At 39.3% G+C, this 21,050-nt stretch overlaps 1 long non-coding RNA gene across 1 annotated transcript in view; it reads left to right on the top strand.

Moving 5' to 3' along the window:
- LOC113601875 (uncharacterized) overlaps positions 1-21,050 on the top strand; it is a 379,003-nt gene that overhangs the window by 295,411 nt on the left and 62,542 nt on the right. Inside the window, exon 4 of the long non-coding RNA XR_003423196.2 lies at positions 4,826-5,006. This is a non-coding gene — a long non-coding RNA (uncharacterized LOC113601875). The remainder of the gene's footprint in view (positions 1-4,825; positions 5,007-21,050) is intronic.

Below are 21,050 nucleotides of genomic sequence, written 5' to 3'. Positions count from 1 at the left end.
GCATAAGGAGCCTGCACTGAGTAATATATAACTTTTTAGGATAATGAATCTTAAGGAAGAAGGTTTGAAAGTACTGCATTTCATTGACTTTAGTTCCTGGAAATTTGAAACATTACCGACTTCCACACCAGCCATTGCTTTGTGACTTCTGTTACCTTCTCAGCAGTGTTTCACAAACCCTGAATCTATTTTAGGTTAGGAGTCTTTAATAGGTATTCCATTATAAAGGAAAAACTAACAAGTCTTATTATTTTTGGGAGAATTTGGATCTTTTCTCCCTTGGATGTCAGGGTGCTAGGGATCAGAATGATATAGGCAAAAATATATTTGCTTTGAGATTCCCCTGCCCATATCTATCCAATAAGGTCTGATACTAATTTATTTTCACAGAAGGCAACCCCATTTCTGAATCGGTATTTTTCTTCTGAAAGGGGAGCTTCTTGGTTTTCTCAGCAATCTGGATATAGCTAGCCACTTTGTAAGACAAAGCTCATTGTATGAATTATGGAAAAACTTCCTTTAAAAACTCCTGGTACTGCAACCACCAGTATAAACAAGAATCACCTGGAGAGCTTGTTAAACTGCCCCAGGCCCCTTATTCCAATTCATTATGTCTGGAGTGGGCCCAGCCGGCCTTTTTTTTTTTTTTTTTTTTTTAACTTTATGTATTTTGAGAGAGAGAGAGGCTGAGAGGGGCAGAGAGGGAGGTAGGGAGAGAGAATCCCAAGCAGGCTCCTCATTATTGTGCAGAGCTCCATGCGGGGCTTGAAGTCCCAAACCACAAGATCATGACCTGAACCAAAATCAAGAGTTGGCTGCTCCTGGACTGAGCCACCTAGGAGCCCCTGGGGAGACTTAATTTTAACACGAAGCCCCAGGGGTGTCTAAGGTCCAAGGGCCACCCTTTGAGAAACATTCCCCTACCACGTAAATGTCCAACTCCGGCAAGTCCGTTCGCATTCTGGCTCAACTCTTGAGTCCCAGCATGCTCAACTCCCAACCCTAGACCCAACCATTTCTGTCATCCTGATGACCCAGTCTTCAGGGTGGGTTAGCACTTGCTGAGTACCAGGTCATTCCTAGTACTTCCCACCTTCCCACCTTCCCAACACACTCTTCTACCCCATACCTTCATGTCATCCCTTTTGTCCAGTGGGATAGCTGTCCTTTTCCCTCTGGACTTGTGACCAAATATTTCCTCATCTGTGAAGTCTCACCCTGTTGTACAGGTAGAATAATCGGTTCCTTCTCTGTGGTTTTAGAATCTTGCTGCTCTTAAGTACGTACAACAGAATTGCTTGCATGTTTGCTTTTCTTCTAATTGGAAGCTCTCATGGGTACAGAGACCATATCATCCTTTTATGAGCCTGGTGGTTTCCTGCTGTTGTTCTGAGAACTTCTTATATATTAGCTTCTTTCATCCTCCTAACATCTCTATTGTAATATTATTTCTATATTGCAGCTGAGTTAAATTAGTAAAAAGATGAATGAATATTATGAATATTTATTGAATACAAAAATTGAGGTGGAAAAGCAGTGGGAACAGAACCCATGTCGTAGGCTTGAGTCTCGAGGGACATGGGAAATGATTGTCTATATTGTCATGGGATAATGAAGGTAATGGAACACTGATAATTCAGTATTTGAAAGAAAATTATTTACAAACATCTGTTTCGATTTTTTTTTTGTATATGTTGTGTTGCAATTATAGTTTAGCAATAGAAGTCATTTCATAATTTTTTTAAGTAGCTATTCAAAAATGTGTTGTGGAGACCTTTCATTTATGGTCACATAGTATTTTCCTTCAAAGATGTATTGTTCTGGACAGATCTTCAGTCAGGCTACAGTGAGACTCTGTATCCCAGACATACCAGCTTCCTTTAGGTTCTTAAACACCTCATTTTCCATTCTGCCTCAGAGCCATCACCCATATGGGCCCCTCTGCCCGAAAGGCTCCTTCTCTCCTTGCCCAGTCAATACCAACTCCTCTTGCAAAGTCCAGATCAAATGGGACCACCCCTAACATTTTTAGGGCTCAAAGCAAGAGTGCAAATGAAGGTTCACCTGCCATAGACAGGATTTAGACTTCTCAGACCCCCCTGAAGTTCCACATGAGGATGTTGTGGTATAAGGACCACAACTCATGGTTCCATGCTAGTGGCCAAAGCTTCATCTCCCTTGTTCGCCCATCCTTGGTTTCTTTTCACATTGTGAAAGGACTGTGAGCATCAAATGTGTACATCAAAGCCCTTGCATTCTCACACTCTACAAGCAGCCCTTCTTGACCACCCCCAAAACTGAAGGTGTTCGTACTTGCCCCTTTGGGATGTTAGACACAGATGAGGTCCTTTAGATGGGGATTCAGAGGTTCAGGGCACCCCAGGCATTGGTGGTATGGGAGGTAAAGCCTCCTTCAAACTGTAGGTCTGGGGACTCTTGACTCGGTCTATAGGTGATGCTGAGCTCAAACATCCCTTCCTGAAGAAATTGACCCTGCCCCTCAGACACGGCCAGATTCTCCAGTTAAACTTTCATAGCACCTCCTAGTTTCCTTTGTAGCACTTACAATGATAATTAAATAATTCACAGTTTAATGAGCTATGCTTAATTGGTGGTATAAGGCCTACAATCCCCCTCCCCCCATAAAAACTCAGTTTTACAAAGATGGAACCAAATCTGTTTTTGTTCACCTTGGATTTCCATCGCCTAAAACAGTGTCTAGCACATGAAGGGTGCTCAATATGTATTTGTTACATGGGTGAATGAAGGGAAGGTTTCTATTATCTATTCACAGCACATAGAAATAATTTAAGTTTTCCAAAAAATGTTACGCAAACTGCTTCACTTTGTCTCACACATCTCTATCATTATCACCATCAAAGTTTTACATGGTAAAAGTTTAAATATTACAAACAATTTTCTAGCATTTTGGTTCCAAAGATAAAGTCGCCACAGGGGTCTGTAGAGACAGAGGGTTTAGACAAGATTTCCAGGCACAAGCCCATGCAGATATGTACAGTGTAAATCCTATACATCTACATAGCGCAATGCCAATATCACACTACACACAGCTTTTTCTTTCTGGAAAATTACAGAGTTCACATTGTAAGAATCAAACTGGAAGTGAAATGAATAAAATATACCCTTCATAGGATTGCATGCAATTCTACTTAGCGATCTTCATAAAATCTTGAGGGGAAAAATCCTTTTTGAAAGAAAAACAACTCTGGGTGGTGCTCGAAAATTCAGAAGGCAGCTCGAAGCTCTGCCAATGACAACTGTAAGTAATAACATGGTATTAAATTTTATTTTCCATTTTTAAGCCCGAATTTTTGGAAAACCAGCAGGTATGTGGAATTATATTTCTAACAGACATTCTGAAAAAAATTAATAGTTTTATTTATCTTGGTATGAAAACCTCGATCTTCAAGGGTAAGGTTTTGATTCATTGAGAGATAGGATCCTTATGGACAGAAGGCCTGCATGCAACAGTTTTGGGTTTTAGCTGCTTCCAAGGGTTCTGTTCTTATTTTCCAGCTGCCGATTAATGGGCAAAAATTATCTTCTAAATCTGAAAATCTGTTCTCACTTGAAGGTTCTGTAGTTTTGAATGAACCAGCAGAGATAATATTGTAAATAGATCACTTTTCCCCCAAAACACACCGAGAGAGGACAGAGCCATCTCAGCCTGGAAGCTGTTTTGGACCTTGACCGTCATTATTCAATGAGACCTTTATTCCGGGCTGTGGAAATTCAGAGTACCACTGAAAGAAGCATCTTTCTTCAGCAATTGCTGAATTTCTCAGGAGCTTAATAAATCTCTGTCCTATATTCTTTCTGGGAAAGGGCAGACAGCAAGTACTCAAGTTCTAAAAATAAAACCAGTCAAATCAATACACGACGTCACTCAATCTGTCCCATCTCCTGTGACCCAGGGCTTCTTAGCACAGTTGGCACTTTGGGCCAGATAACCCAACCACAGATTTTCTCCTGTGGCTTTTACTGTGTGGTTTTTTTTGTTGTTGTTGTTTGTTTTGTTTTTGTTTTTGTTTTTGTAGGGCCAAATTTATACATAACACAAAATTTACCATCTTAACCATTTTTAACTCTCTAGTTTAGTGGCATTGAGTATACTCACTTTGTGCAGCCATCATGGGTGGATAACAGTTATTTATCTCCATAACTTGTTCATCTTTTGAAACTGAAATTCTGTTCCTGTTAAACACCAACCCCCAATACCCCTCTCCCCACAGTCCCTGGCAGTTACCTCTTTTTTTTTTTTCTTTAAGCCTATATGTATCTGAGACCTTGAGGTAAAAGTGAAGCTGCACATGTGTGTATGTGTGTGTGTGATACCATCGTTAAGTCAAAAGTTCCGGGAACTGGGTGTTTTCCTTCCCATGTGTGTGTTCTGTGGGGCTCCAGGGACCAGGCCTGTGCTGTTATCTCCCTGGCTTCTATCCTGCCCATGCCATGTGTCTACTGTGGAACACAGTGCAGGTTGTTATTGGAAGTGTTCCTGCCTTGGTTTTCTCCTCAACAAAGCAGGGCTGATCACAGTGCTACCTATGGAAGATTCTTGTGTGGATTCAATGAGTTAATAAACACAAAATGCCAGGTCTGCCTCATATTCCATCGGGTCCATGCTCTGCACAAGGATGAGAACCAGGGCAGCTTGTATTTGACCCAGAATCTCAGAGCAGTTTAGCTTGTCTAGGTAGAAATAGACATTTAACCCCGTTGTTCTCTCCCTGTTACAATCTTTCTCTGAATTGGAGGGTAATCTCTTAGCTACGTATAACTGGATTTTGTTTCCACCCTCTAGGATCAGAAGGCTGAATCAACAGCTTACTTGGAATGTGATTTAAACATGTGTGTGGTGTACAGATAGGACCATCAGCCAGGAGACTCCATGCTCTTGAACCGAGGGATGTTTCTGTTGTCCTGCAGGGGCTAAAACACAAACTACAAGCTTTGCTGAGCCCACCTTTTTCTCTCTCCATAAGGTGAGTCTCAAGCACATGGTTCCTTTTCTGCACCATCTAAATGTTGTTTTTTTCTCTACAGCATAATTTAAATAGCTTATATAGGACCTGACAGATATTAAGTTGGTGATTATGATCGAACATCAGATTTCACAGATCTGAATGCTGCCTCCATCACTTAACTGTTTATATAACGTTAGGGTTCTAAGCCTCCGTTTCTTAACCTGTAACATGAAAACAGTCATGGTTGCTGCTTCATACAATTATTGTGAGAACTAATGAGATACCAAGTGTAGTGCACTTAGCAAGAAAATACTACCTTTATTGTCCACAGGGATACAGAAGCCATAGCAGACTAGACAGGTATGAGATGAGGTTAGGAAAAAAAAAAAATCAGTGTTTCTCAAGAAATGTCTTCTGGTGAATTAGAATGATGTATTTGTTCTGTGAACTAAACCAATTACTGTTTTAGAAAGACAACCTCTAAAGTTTGAAAGAAATAGCTATCAATAACTGTTTGTTACATGCTAGGAGATGTGCTAATGGCTTTACAGATATTTTCTCATTTATATCTTAATGTAGTCAGTACACTTAGGAGAAGGTATGATCATCCCCATTTTTCAGACAAGGAAATTGACGCAGACGGAGGCCCATTAACTTGTCCAAGGTCATAGAACTAGTAAATGACAGGACAAAATCCAGTTTGGTTGTGTTCTCATCCACCGTGTAACATTACTTCCAAACCAAAATGTTAACTGATGAGGTCTGTTGATACAGTAATGACCAGTGATGAAATCATCATCAGATCACCTAGTTCTAGGCCATGCTACAATATGTGCTCTAAAATTCACATATTGCCTTTTAAAGGAAATCTATTCATATGGGTTATGATAGACTGAGACTAGTATTATTTTTTTTCACGCAGGACATAAAGCTAACTGTAGTGTTTGATCAAAACTAAAACTCAATATGTGAATGATATTAGTGTTCTTTAGTTGTTTGCCTTAAAATTTGGTGGTTATAAAGTCGCTCTTCATTAAGCTTTAGCTTGACCTTTGCTCACTAGCTCAGGCTTGACGACCTAACAAGTAGAGGTATTCATTGTTGGATAGATCTTCCCATTTTTGGATGAGTAAAACTGGTCCTATTTGAAAAGCCCACTGCTTGAGATTGGCCCAAAACCAAATCATAGCTTTAGGAGAAAAAAAATAGCTGATTGCTTGTTGCTTTCCAAATTTTTGACATGTTTTCAATGTAGAAAGCTGTTCTAAAGAAAAGTAGGGCAGGGTGGGGAAGGAGAGAGAGAAACCTTGAAAACTCCACAATATACAATCTGCGTCATTTGCTTTACTAAATTGTTGTTCCTTCCCAGTGTCAATAAACTCCTTTAAGTGGTTTAGCGTGTTTGGTTGGCTGTACCTATGCATAAAATAAACAAAGCATCTAGCATTCCCTTTACAAGTGATGACGATGGGTGCTGTGTAACTACCCAATATAACTCTTAATGAAGGAATAATGAAATTTACCTTGCAGAGGCATCAAAAAACAAACATGTTTTTCTAGTGCCTAGGTCCATGACCAACTTCTCAATTGCTGTCTAAGAATTTTATATATGGGATGTCTTAAATTCCACTCCCACATGCAAAACAAGCATCTTAAAACCTGTGCTTGTCCATCTGGAATGACATCAGAGTGATTAATTCTTTCACCCTTTTAGGGCAGTGTCAGCTGAGATTCAGAAATTAATCAAGCGCTCAAGGTCTTAAGAAAATTCAAGCTGTTGAATTAAGACAAGATGTTTGCACTGAGTGCTAACAGGAATGAGGTGCTATATGTAGTAACTCGTTAAAAAAATGTTATGTACTGAGGTATTTACATGAATTTTCATTGGAATATCCAGTTATATTTTTACATTATACAATGAAGTCTTAAGAATAACAGGCTGTAAGTACATTGTGTAAGAGTTTGTCAGGAGAAATCTCAGGTGGGTTGGGAAACGCAAAGCAAGCTCATTTTTCAAATAATGTATGATAGTATCAAAGGGATAGAGTTTAATTTTGTTGCTTTTTAAGAAGAGTAATAATGAACTGAAAATGCAAATATGGAGTATATTTGGGCTATCTTAAAAATAGATTTTTTTCAAGAAAAAAATGAAAAAGTTAATTACTTTGTTGTGTGACAGTCTTTGATTTTTACGATTGATCCAAAAAAGGGAAGGGATCTTTAGTAAGTAGGTTTGGAACATCAAGTTCATGGTGTCCTTCCAAGCTGGATAAATCAGGAAGAATGCTCTCTACCAAGAAAGGGATGGTCTTTTGGAAGAGAGGGTAATCAACCTAGATTCTTTCTGCTAGGATAAACATCAAAGTTCTTGTGGCAGTTCATAGAAGAGGAATCCGCTTCCATACATTTGGCCAGATTTTTGGCACCTGGCTAAAAAGATTGAGCAACCAAAGCCCTGGCTTGAATTTTATTAAAATTGAGTTTTCAAAGGCTACTCTTCTAATTGGAGTGGAGTGGATTGAGTCCTTTGATTGGGATGGGCCCTTAGTATACACATGGCTTGGAGAACTTTCTCCTTTTGTTTCACTGGAAAACTTTCTGTTTTCATCTCTCTGTCCAGCCATGGCCCTCTCTCCCCACAATATTCTTTGAGGAACATCTAGTCCTCTATAAAACATCTAGTAAAGAAGAAAAAAGAAAACAAAACCTTGTTTTACAAATGCTTGACAAGATTTTTAAAAAGTAATGGAATTTCATACCAAATCTTTGTCTTTGCTTATATCTAAATTTGATTAGATGTGATGCTAATGATTAGGGAAAAATGAGTAATGATAAATGGTTGTTGAGCCAATTAATGGATGAGCATGACTTCCCAAAGCAATCTCGCTGAAATCCTGCTGCAGGTTTCTAATGAAGCCTGTGTTTTCCATCAATTCCCAAGGAATATGAAGGCAGCCATACTCTTTTGGCAGCGGTTTAGCTAAAATTAAAACTAATAACCTTTTGGTCTAATGCCGTTTCTCAAACTGGTGGGAAGCACAGACTTCTGTTGTTTAGTATTTATTGTGTGTGTCTTCCAGATTCTCCATTGAGGAAAAGGTGGTCTGTACCTTGGCCTTGGGCAGTGGAACCCTAGGCATGGGAATCTGTGCCCCTAATTTTCCCAGCAGCACCAGAGCCTTCCCAGGTAGCCTCAGAAGTTAGCCCCTCCTTCTCAACCGCAATGCAAAATACATCGTTCAGTGCGGTGCAGATACATCTCTCCGGCCTGTGCTTCACTGATCAAGGCACTTATTTTTTCTTCAAAATTTTTATTGTTAGAATTTCCAAATTACATAAAAGATAAAGACTAGTATAACAAAAATCCATAGGCCTCATTTAGATTTATCAGTTATTCACATTTTTCTCTTACTTATTTATCTATTTATTTATCTGTACTGAACTATTTGCAAGTAAGTTGCAGACACTGTGACACTTGACCTCCTTGGACCTTAACATATCCCTCCTAGGCATAGGGATGTAGCCACAGAACTATTATTATATACCCCTAAACTGTATCATTTAATATGAAGTCCATATTCAAATTTCTCTAATTATTTCCCAGACGTCTTTTGTTGTATTGGTTGGTTGGTTGATTGATGTAGGATTCAGTCATGGTTGATGGATTGCATCTGGTTGTCTTTTCATTCTCTTTTAATCTAGAATAGGTCTCTGACATTTCTGTTTGGTTCTGTTCTCATGCCAATGACTTTTCTGAAGAACCCAGTCTAGTCTTATGGAATCTTCTACATTATGGATTTGCCTGATTGATTTTTCATTGTTATATTCAGGTGCTTTGGCAAGAATATTACATTGGTTTTGTATATTTCTTAATGCTTTACACCAGGAGTAGTTGATGTCAGATTGTCCCGCCACTGGTGATCCCAATTTTGGTCACTTGGTCAAAGTAGTGACCAGAGGGGTCTCTCTAGAGTGAGGTATATTTCTCCCTCTGGGATTAATAAATAATCCGTGGGGAAACACTTGACTGTGTGACTTTCTGTTTTTTAACAACTTCTCATCTTATATTTTCATGATCCATTAATGATTTTTGCCTGCTACAATTATTACTTGGGGATTGCAAAATGGTAACTTTCCCAGTACTATTATTTATTTTTCATTTATTAACTGGTATTCTACAAAGAAGAGATTTTTAAATTTCTCAGTCTTGCCCCTTCTCTATAATCATTATGGACTCATTTTTAAAAAATTTAGTGTATTTTGATTCATAGCCATCCTTGTTCTTTTTGACACTTAAATGCTCCCAATTTGGCTAGTGGAGGTTACTCCAAGATGACTCCTGTGTTTCTTTGATATGGTGCCATTAGTATGTGAGCACTTTGTTGTTTTCTTACACTGCATTGCCCCTGTTTTTTCCTTGCCCCAAACCTGGAATTTGCAACTACTGTAGCAAGCCATGGTGTCTTATAGTGTGGAATGTTTAGAAATCATCGTTTAGAACTCAACAGCTAAACATTAACTCTACTCATTCCTATGGGGGAAGTTATTTCTAGCTGCTGTAGGTAGACAATGCTAGAATGAATATAAATTATGAGTTTGTATTAATTCCAAATAAAAAAATGGAATTGTAAGATTCTTACTTACCTTAATTTTATATTAATACTTCTTTTATAGTTCAAATATTAGTTCCTAATAATATTAATATATTCATTTGTTTGCTTTATCCTATACTGTACATAAAATAGTTTCATAATTACAATACCTTTTTTACTACAAACACTAAGCATACTAAGTTTAAATCTTATTTCAGTTCCTTTTTTCCTTAGAATGTATCCCATAGAGGATGTACAATTAGAGGAATTGTATTTCAAAGTTAATTTAATTATTTTCTATGTTTAATTGTGTTTACAATTCATAAGTGGCTTTTATTTTATGCACGGTAAAATTCACCCTGGTAGAGTTCTATGAGGTTTTTACAAGTGTGTAAGTCATGTAACCATACTACAGTCAAGCTAGATAGCATTTCCATCACACTACTAAGTTTCCTCATTCTTTCTGTTCAGTCCCCTCCTTTAATACTCAGCCCCTGGCAGGCACTACTGTCTTCTGTCCCTATGGTTGAGCCTTTTCCAAAATTACCTGTAAAGGGAATCATACATCATGGAATCTTAGGTTAAGCTTCTTTCACTTAATATAGTGTATTGGTATAATGCAGTTGAATCCATGTTGTGCCAATCAACAGATTTATTGATGCGTAGGGGTCCTTTGTGTTTATGTACCCCAAATTTTTAAATGTATTCAACATTTGGACACTTGGCATGACTTTGAATAAAACCCCTGTAAACATTTTTATGGACACTTCTCTCAGGTAAATAACTAGAAGTGGAATTGCTGATTTTTTATTTTAAGCGTATTTTTTACCTTTATAAGAGATTGCCAAACTGTTTCCCAAAGTGTCTGCATTAATTTGCATTCCTACCAGCAATGAATTAGAGTTCCAGTTCTAGTTGCTCTACACATCCTTAATCCTTATCCACACTTATTACTGTCAAAATTTCTCTTCGTCCCTCCCTCCCTTCTTTCTTCTTTCCTTCCTTCCTTCCATGTTCCTTCCTGCCTTTTTCCTGTGCTTTCTTTCTTTTGCCATTATGATAGTTATATAGTAGGATCTCATTGTGGTTTTTAACTTGCATTTCTTTAAAGACTAAAGATATTAAGCATCTTCTAATGTTTTTGTTTGCCAACTGTACATCGTCTTTGCTAAAGAATCTGTTCAAATATCTTTCCCACTATTTAAATTTGGATTCTTTGGTTCCTTACTATTGAGTTTTGTGAATTATTTATAGGTTCTGGATCTCTGTCCTATACCAGTTATGTGTTTTGCAAGTATTTTCTCCAAGTGTTAAGTTTTGTGTTTTAAACTGTCTTCTTTGAGAAGAAAAATGTTAATGTTAATCAAGTCCAAGTAATCAATTTTTTAACCATTTGTGCTTGTGTGCCTTATATAATCTTTGCCTCACAATGTAGCAAAGCTTTCCTCCCAGATTTTCTTATCGTAGTTTTATACTTGTGCCCTATATCTGCTGGTACCCTACATGTTATGGTTATTTATTTCTTTGACACTCATTTTGTCAATTTCTATAGGAAAAAGGCCTACTTTGAATTTTGTTGGCATGGTTTGAATCTATACATCAATTTGAAAGAGAATTGACATCTTCATAAATTAAGTTTTTCATTCCATAAATAGATCTTTTTTATTTCTCTCATCAATGTATATTAATTTTCAACAAAAGTATTCCACATATTTTGGTTAGATATATACTTAAAAATTTCCTATGTTTGGTGCTATAGTAAATAGTACTGTGTTTTCCTAATTTCAATTTCCATTTCTAAAAATAAGCTATTAGGGAAATACAAATGATTTTTGAATATTAATATTTCTAAATCACTTATGGTTCCAGTAGCTTATTTTGTAGTCTGGGTTTTTCTGTGTAAACAATTATGTCACCTATGAAAAAAAAAAAGCATTTTTATTTATTACTTTTAAATCTGTATGCACTTTATTTCTTTTTCTCTCAGTCTTATATGACTGGCTAGGCCTTCCTGTATGATGTTGAAGAGAGTCATGACAGAGTGTATCTTTACTTTGCTCCTTATATTTTTCTTTTTTAATTTTTTTAAAGTTTATTTATTTATTTTGAGAGAGACAGAGTGAGCCAGGGAGAGTAGAGAGATTGGGAGGGGGGGAGGGGAAGGGGGGGGGGAATCTCCAGCAGTCTCCACACCAGTAGCACAGAGCCCAATATGAGGCTTGAACTCATTAAACTGTGAGATCATGACCTGAGCTGAAACTTAGAGTCAGACCCTTAACCAAATGAGCCACCCAAGGCTTTCTGCCTTGCTCCTTATCTAATATCACTTTGAAATAGGATATTAATTATACACTTTTCATAGATGCTCTTTATCAGGTTGGGGAAGTTCTCTTTAATTTCTAATTTTTTGGGAGTTTTTATTATGAATGGATTTTGAATTTTATCAAATACTTTCCCTGCATCTATTGTCTTTTTTTAAACTTGTTGATAACATGAAATACATTAATTGATTTCAAAATGTCAAACCAGCCTTGAATTTCTATGACAGATCCCCACTTGGTCATAATGTCTTATCTTTTTTGTATATTGCTGATTTGATTTACTAATACTTTAGTGAGAAGTTTTGTGTGTATGTTTACAAAAGGATAGTTTTGTTTTCTTTTGTTTCCTTGTAATATCCTAGCCTGTGTTTCATTTTGGGTAATTCTATTAAAGTATCTCCAACTTCACTAGTTGTTTCCTCAGCTGTGTCATATCTACTGATAGCCACATCAATGGAATTCTTCATCTCTTATGCATATTTACCTCTGCCATATATTTATTTATAACATTTCTACTTGAGTCCTTTTTTTTTTTTTTTTTTTTTTGGTTTTCATCTTTCTGCTAAAATTTTCCCTCTGTTTGTGCATGTGGTACATATTTTCCACTAGATACTTTTACATATATCATAGTTATTTAAAGTTTATTTGCTAGTTCCAAAATTCCAAAATCTAGGTCATCTCTGAATCTGCTTATATTGATTATTTTGTCTGAGGATTTTTTTTTCCTCCCTTGCTTTTCTCTGTGCCTCATAATTTTTACTGACTACCAAGAGACTAAAATAAATAGAATATATGTGTGAAAATAGGTATACCCCCTCTCAGGCAGTTCAATAAGAAAATTGAGTCAATTTAGTCAGGACCCGAGCTAGGTTTCAGAATTCTGTTGTTTTTCTTGCCTTCAGTTTCCAATAGTGATGCCTTGTGCTTTGGGTGCAGATTGGAGTGATGGAGTCTTTTTTCTCAATATTTTGCTTTACCCTCAGTTTTCAGACATCTCTGCCCACCTGTACCACAAAGAAGATCTCTTTCTGTGGTCTCGCTTCACACACCCCCATGCCTCTTGTTCTTTCTTATTAATCATTCCTTGCTAGGTCGGAGTTGAGCGCCCAGGGAAGTTCTCTGTTGTCTTGGTCCCGCCTCAGTCTTTGGTAAACCCTGTGTGCCCGGACCTTTGGTGTAGAGTTTTCTGCCCTTCCTCCCCATGGCAGTCAGTCAAACACTACATGTATCTATATCAGGCCTTGTCTGGGAGAGTAAGTATCCTAGCACTTTCCCAGAGAGAGGAGTACTATACTGTTGATAGAAGATCCAGGGCTCAGGACTGTTTCTTGCCACTCCGGCAGGATTAGAGGATCCCCCCCCCCCCCACCTTTTTCCCCCAGCAACAAAGTGTCTTTATCTATGCCCTGGGGCAGGAGAGTTTGCTGTTCTCCCTAGGGGCTTAGACATTCTTTGAGAGAAGAATGCAAACAGGGAAGAGAGCTTAAGTTTTTCACAGTAGTTGCTGATCAGCTTCAGGATTGTCTTAGCCAATTCTTGTATGTTTATTTCCCATAAGAACTTTAGAATCAATTTGTCAGTCTTCAGGGGAAAAACCCACTGTGATGTTTTTATCACTGTATGTTTTTACATTTACTTGGACAGAAGTAACACTTTTAGGATGTGAACACAGCCTATCCAAGAACAAGGTGTATCTTTCTATTTGTTCAAATCTACTTTTATGTCTCTCAGGCATATTTTAAACTTCTCATAAATGTTTTGTACGTTCTTCTAGGTTTACTCTAAAGTACTTTGTATTTTTTTTGGGTGTCTTTTGGCTCTTATAGGTGGTAGGGATTTTTCTGATGCAAATCCATGTCAGAAAAGAGCCGGAATCTCTCTCTCTCAAGTTGCAATGATGACATTTTAAAAAGTTCTTATTTAGGAAACTTTCTAATAGAGACTAGAAGACTCTGAGTTAATCTTACTCTTCTTAATTGTCTCTTTTAATGGGTCCAAGTGTGAATGGAGATGGGCTATCAGGCAAGATTAAAGTGAGGGGAGATGATTTCTGCCTGGTCAAGAATACTAATGATGGCAAGCAGAGAGGGGATGACAGTGCTACAATCTATACATGATGCTGGCTTCCAGTGGATGGAAAATGGCTAACATTCCCCTGGACTGTATAGTATGAATTTTCTTTTTTTTTTATTTTTTAATGTGTATTTTTGAGAGAGAGAGACAGAATGTGAGCAGGGGAGGAGCAGAGAGAGAGATGGAGACAGAGAAACCGAAGTAGGCTCCGGGCTCTGAGTTGTCAGCACAGAGCCTGACACAGGGCTCGAACCCATGAGCTGTGAGATCATGAGCTGAGCCGAAGTTGGACACTCAACCAACTGAGCCACCCAGAGGCCCCTATAGTGTGAATTTTCTATGTCTAAAATTTGACCTTCAGCTCTGCAGTTCCTGACAGCCTTGATTGCTCAGCACAGAGAGAGAAAGCAGAACTCCCTTCTCTTAATGGCAGCCTGGCATCCACTGGATTACAAGACTGACTATATATATGAGCAGAAGACCAGCGTGTTCATCTATCATGAAAGTGTTCCTGCTGGGTCTGAACTGCTGTTTCTATAACAGAATTAGGGTTCATACATATCTTCCACAACCAACAGATGGGGGAATGTGGACAAGAAATGAGAAAATCTTTTTGCAGACATTTGTGTCTCCATCCTTGGCAGGGGACTGTCCTTTAAAGCACGAAACACAATGTTTAAAATGAGTACCAGTATCTTACTTGCAAACAGACAAATGCAAGGGTGGAATTCTTTGTGGAATAAGATTTCTCCCTACACACTAGCAAAAGGCCCACTTATGTCATGTAAAGGTAAGGATTTCAGAGTTACAAAAAGCACAATCAGGTATGACAGCTTAGTAACTTTATTTCTGTGAACTCAGTCCCCATTCCTCTTGACGGTAGATAACAAACTTGTCCGTTCAAGGTAGTTAGTTGCTTCTGAGTTAGAGTCAGCCCCGTTGGGTAAATACTCAGCTGTTCTCCATTCTTCCTGTGCTCCTTTCTTTCCTTTCCCCCTGGGATGACTTTCTTCTTTCTTTGGAGTGTGGAGACAGCTTCCGGTCAGACTGTTTAACCTGGCCTCCTTGGTCTCAGCATCAGCCTCTGACCCTGCACATCTGCTAAGGAGACAGCAGGCCTTCGCTGGCCTCCAGGCACCTCTGCCCATGCAAGGACTCTCTGTTTCCTCTTTCTTTGCTCCCAAGCCTCCCTTTAGGACTGTCCCCTTCTCTGGTCTGTCCTCAGCCCCCTTGAGGGTGTGGAAGAACACTTGGAAAGCTTTGAGGCCTTCCTGGTTTACCCAGGTACCTCTTGTGCTTGTGATGTACTCAACATTGAAGATTCTTTAATATCCCTTTTTCCCTTTTTAAGGTTTTTATTTTTGCATTTATATCTTTAATCATTTTTAAGCATACTTATTTTAATTTTTTTTTCAACGTTTTTTATTTATTTTTGGGACAGAGAGAGACAGAGCAGAGGGAGACACAGAATTGGAAACAGGCTCCAGGCTCCGAGCCATCAGCCCAGCGCCTGACGCGGGGCTCGAACTCACGGACCACGAGATCGTGACCTGGCGGAAGTCGGACGCTTAACCGACTGCGCCACCCAGGCGCCCCATTTTAAACTTATTTTAAATGTACTTATTTAGTTGTTCTCCCAGCCTTTGCTATTGCTGGTTGTTTTGCATTAAGTCTCTCAACCTAGTGGTTTGTATTCTCATGACGTTTGTGAATTTTTGTATTGTTAGTGCATCATCAGTAGATAGTCTCCCCTTATAGCTCCTGTCCTGTCCCTAACAATGAACTTTTTAGCTTGGTGTTATAAGACTATGTAAATCCTTACTCACACATGGGCTCCTTACACATGGGCAAATACGGGCTTTTGATTTCTCATGGATGACATTGTTTTTTGCCATCAACTTACAGAACAAAAGGATCTTCCTTGCTCTTTCTTGAGAGCATGGATAGAATTTTCTTTCTAGGACCTAGGCACTGGTTCAGGGCTCTGAGTCTTATGCTTCTGCTTGTTTGTGGCACTGTGGCTTGAGATAGAGCTGTCTCCTAAATACTGAGATGCCAACAAAGTCACAAAGCTCTTTGTAATATTTCTTGGAGTTGGTCTCACAATATGCAAAAGAGATAAGTGACAACTACGTAGTTTATGGTTTGCTCATTTCACAAATATTTATTGAGCAACTCGGCCGTGCTGTGCACTTCATTAGACTCTGGATTTCAGTGATAAGCCCAGATACATGGAACATAGAGACTTGCAAAGAAACAGGCAGTGCCTAAATCATCATATCAGTGATCAACCGTTACAATCTGAGATGGCCTCTGATGCAGAGACACATATAAAAAGGAAGTGACAAGAGTTGGCATCTAAAGGACAGGTAAAAGTTATCCAGGTGAAGGTGAGGAATGTTCCATGGGGGTGGGGGAGATTGTGGCTTAAGTCTGTGATTCTTAAATGAGTGGTTTTTCATACTGGCTACATAATAAAATCATGTGGGAAACTTAACATAAAGGTTCCTGGGTCCTGTCCCCAGAGATTGCTATTTAATTGGTCACAGGTAAACCCAGGCATCTATATTTTTAAGAGTTCAGCAAGTTGTGTAGACTCTGTTGTGTAGTCAGAGTAGTAAATACTAGGTGATCAATGCCAGCAGCACCAACAGCATCTGGAACATCGTTAACATGGATTCTCAGATGCACCCCAAACCTACTGAATGAGACTCTGGGAGTGGGGCCCAGAACGAAATAATGGTGTGCTTCTTCCCACCTGCCTTCCCTGCTTCATGTGTTTAAAAATAAATACTTAACATGGGGCGCCTGGGTGGCTCAGTCGGTTAAGCATCTGACATCAGCTCAGGTCATGATCTCACGGCTTGTGAGTTCGAGCCCGTGTCGGGCTCTGTGCTGACAGCTCAGAGCCTGGAGCCTGCTTCAGACTCTGTGTCTCTCTCTCTCTCTGCCCCTCCCCCACTCATGCTCTGTCTATCTCTGTCTCAGAAATAAACATTAAAAAAATTTTTTTAATAAAAAAATAAAAACAAAAATAAAAATAAATACTTAACTAAACTGAAATTTCAAATAATCTAGGAAGACCAATAAAGTGATTGCTTCCTATGATAACTATTTCAGCGCTTTCTTTTCAATTTCCAAATATACTCTGAAGGTTTTTTTGCTCATTTTTTGGTTGCCTGGGATTTAGTGGCTTTCAAATATGCTTAGTCTCTGACTGGGCAATAAGCATTAGGGGAACAGTATATGCAAAGGTCATGGGGCAGGGTAAACAACATGGAACATGCCAAGAACCGAGGAGAGGCAGGCTGGAAGAGCACAGTGTGACTGATATGGAAGATGGTATCAAAGGAGACTGACGTGCAGGGAAAAAGGTTGCACAGTGCAAGGCCTGGGTCAGAGTCTAAGCGGCATATTTGGATTTGGATTTTGCAAAGATCAACTTGGTCGTTGAGTGGAATGTGGTCTACGTAGGCCCAGAATGCATGGGTTGTTACTGCCAAAACAAAAATTGATGGGGACTTGATGAATGAATGTTCTGGTCCTTGAACACGGAGGAGTGGAATCTCTTCAACATAGCATGGTAGATTGAGGCTTTATGGAAGAAGGACAATTGAATAGTGAAGTTGGTAAAATAGCATAAGGGAGATTAGCCAGCAACTGGAGTGAAAAATATATCTGAGAATGAAGAACAAATCAGTCATTGACATTATCTGGGGACATGTCAAATATTCCCAGCCCCGTGTTCCCCAAATGCCAACTTGGTGTGCCTGTAGGCTACGAGCTGTACTTATTCACATGCTCTCATGTGACTTTGACAATCAGCCAGGTGTGGGGACCACTGAAGTAGATGGGCCTCCATGTGTACAAGAAAGAGGTTAAAAAGGTGACTGGTAAACCCAGTGGGACAGGTCTGTGTTGTCTTACTGATGGTGAGTCATGGGGACACTACCAACTTGGGGTGGGTTTTATAAAACTAAAGCCCTTAAGTTTGTCCTCTGGGATGACTATGTTATCCAAACATCTTGGAAATAGTTTGTGAAAAGGTCTGAACAATTGAAACAAAGCAGGCAGCTGCTGTCTTTAGATACTCTTCCATGCTGGCTGCCATATAAGAGGTTCTCCTGGAATATTATCCAACTAACCGCCAGCAACCTAGGAAAGCAACTTCTATCACTGAGAGATCTAGGAAGTATCTTCTGTCCCGATATCATCAAAAGTTGGTATCCTCCCTTTTAGATATACTTCTTCAGAGTTTTGGGGAACTCACTAATGATGTGATAGCATGGTTAATTTATGTCGTCTAATATTTATTTAGGTGTTTTTTTTTTTTTGTCACATGGTAAACTGTGAATGGTCTTGCAGTCCTGACCTAGAGCATGAGTTGGCACAGGTGAATATTGACAAGGGTAGATCCAGAGAAGAGGGGAAGCAGGGTACAGGGAGCCGTGCTGGTGTCTGGGCCTTCCTAGAGTGACACAGGACTTCAGGAGGGCTCATCTGAAGGCAGGAAGTAGAAACCAGGACTGGAGACCAGGGCAGGAAGGACAAGGTGTGCACAAGTAAGCTAGTACAGTCCAGCCTGCCTTCAGTCCCAGGAGTGTGTCGTTTGTTCCTTGGCCACACAGGCAAATCCAGGTTTCCTGGGGTCTGCAGCTGGTATAGTTTGAGGGGTCGTCTTTGAGAAAAATACTAAAAGTCATGAAATGATTTAATATGGAAGTGGATATTATTTTATAATGAGATGGGTAATCGCAACACATTACAAAATTTGAAAACACCATAATTACCACATTACAAACTTTAAATTAAGATAAAAATTTTTTAACATTTTAATTTACTTTTAAGAGACAGAGACAGAACACGAGCAAGGGTGGATAGACAGAGGGAGATACAGGATCCGAAGCAGGCCCAGGCTCTGAGCTGTCACCACAGAACCCGGCACGGGGCTCGAACTCACAAACTGTGAGATCATGACCTGAGTTGAAGTCGGACGCTTGACCGACTGAGCCACCCAGGCGCCCCAGCAAACTTTAAAATTTTACGTATATTTTAATTAACTGATGTCATTACACACCTCTAAAATACTTTTCCCCTTACATTTCTGTCTGCATGCTCTTCATTCACCTCTTCCTATGATGGTGCTTTTGTGACGTTTTTTACTGAGAGAAGTGAAAAATAATATTTCCATCAGTATATCTCCTTTCTTTGGGCATGGATGCTCAACATTTGTTGTTTTATCATGGCTAAATAGCATTCTTTCATCTTCACAAACTTGTTAATGACGTTATATAAATATTGAGGATTCTTGTCAAATTTGGAAGCAGCTCTATCAAATCTCTTTTTTATAAGAACTGGAGGTTTCAGATTATTTCAAGCTTTCTTGCACAAGAGCTGACCTTAAATTGTTTTTGAATTGCTGTCATTCAAAAATCGGTTTGTTGCTGTGGCCATATTTTATGATTTCAAATGTTAAAGTATGTGAGCATCCTGCCACACTGCTGGGATCCTTTCTTAGGTGAAAGTGCACAAGAGAGTCTAGGAAACTTAATTTTCTTCAGCGTCACAGTAAAACCATCTCTGATTGGCTCATATAGTGGATCCTTACTGTGGGAGGTCGTGGGGAAGAAGATAATCAATACTAACATTTGCTGAGCAGTTAAGTTAAATTGCCATATTTAATCTAACCATTTCGTAAGATACCTATTAATTAGCGTTCTCATTTATAGATGAGGAAGCTGACATCCAGGGAGGTTGACGTCTAAGCAGAAATGTGGAATTGACTACAATTTTCTAGCAGTCGTCCCCTCCCTAGATCTGTCTTCCTTGGTTCTCACTTTATTGTTTTGCATGAGCTTTCTACCATCCTTGCAGACCAGACCAAAAGCTCCACAGAAATCCCTGTAAGTCGGCTGAGAATGAAGAATAACCACAGATATTTAATGGATTTGGCCAAAGAGAGTACCTGCTTCTTTATAAGGTACTTTCCACATCTTGACTTTGAGTCTCTATTTTATCCCTAAGTGATGGGGAAGCATCCCAGATTCAGACTCGAGAAGGATCACAGAAGTCTTAGCAGGGTCTCAGCAATTTTCAAGTCCAGGGTCTGAGGCCAAGAGGCAAAGGGGTGTCTGGCAAACGTGAGGTTGTAATGGGCCAGAGCCGTTCGGTGGGATTTGTAACTAAAAAGAGATTTCAGACCGTCTGACTAAATGCTAATGGATTGGTCTGAGACAGGTTTTAAAAACATACGGTTTTATCTACTCCTTACAGAGTTAACAGGTTCTGATGACTCTGGCCCTCTCTTTTTGCTGGGCCTGTGTTACCAGGCCAAATAACCTAGCTGCATTGGAAACTGGTTTCAAATTACTTGCAGATGGCTGGAGGCAGATGAAAGCCTCCATGGAGGTGTTCCTCATTCTCTTTTCTAGTCCCCAGACTGTAGTGCCATGTGCTGACACTTGGATGCTTGTTTTACAATATCATTTGACAAGTGGGATTTATGTGTCAAAATTTCAGCCGAAGCCAAGAAAATGTCAGAGTAAGCAAAGAGAGGCAGCATGAGAAAACGAGGAGGGGGCTGCTTTTGGAACCCAGGAGTGGGCGAGTGGTAGAGTGCCAAATCCTAACTGTACCAAGCACACGGGGGAATCAACCTGGCCTCCAAAAGCCACAGATTTCTTCCCTGTGTTTTTTGTTCAGTGCTGTTCCTGCCTTTATCATTAAGGCAACGTTAAGGAAACAATGTAATAAAATCGAGACCTTTCCCCCCTGAATGCATTAATAAAGATAACTTATTGGTTCGGGTCCAAAACCACTGGAGCCACATTTAATTTACTGCATTTATTGTTTGGGGATCTGGTATAGTACACAGAGGTGTTCAGGGCTACAGCGACACCAGTGGAAACCATGACAGTTAAGTGCAAGAGGAGAGGTTCTCGCTCTTGGAACCTTCAAAATGTCCTAGGTACTAAATATCTGCAAATCCTTAACACTTCGTCAAACCTTCCCCAGGTTTCACCTTGTGGCTATTTGAAAAGATGAAACACATATGAACACACAAAAAAATGCCTTAA

Source organism: Acinonyx jubatus, chromosome B1, assembly GCF_027475565.1.
Source record: "Acinonyx jubatus isolate Ajub_Pintada_27869175 chromosome B1, VMU_Ajub_asm_v1.0, whole genome shotgun sequence".
Classification (NCBI taxonomy): Eukaryota; Metazoa; Chordata; class Mammalia; order Carnivora; family Felidae; genus Acinonyx; species Acinonyx jubatus.
The sequence above is the reverse complement of the archived record's forward strand: the minus strand, read 5'-3'. Positions and strand labels throughout refer to the sequence as shown.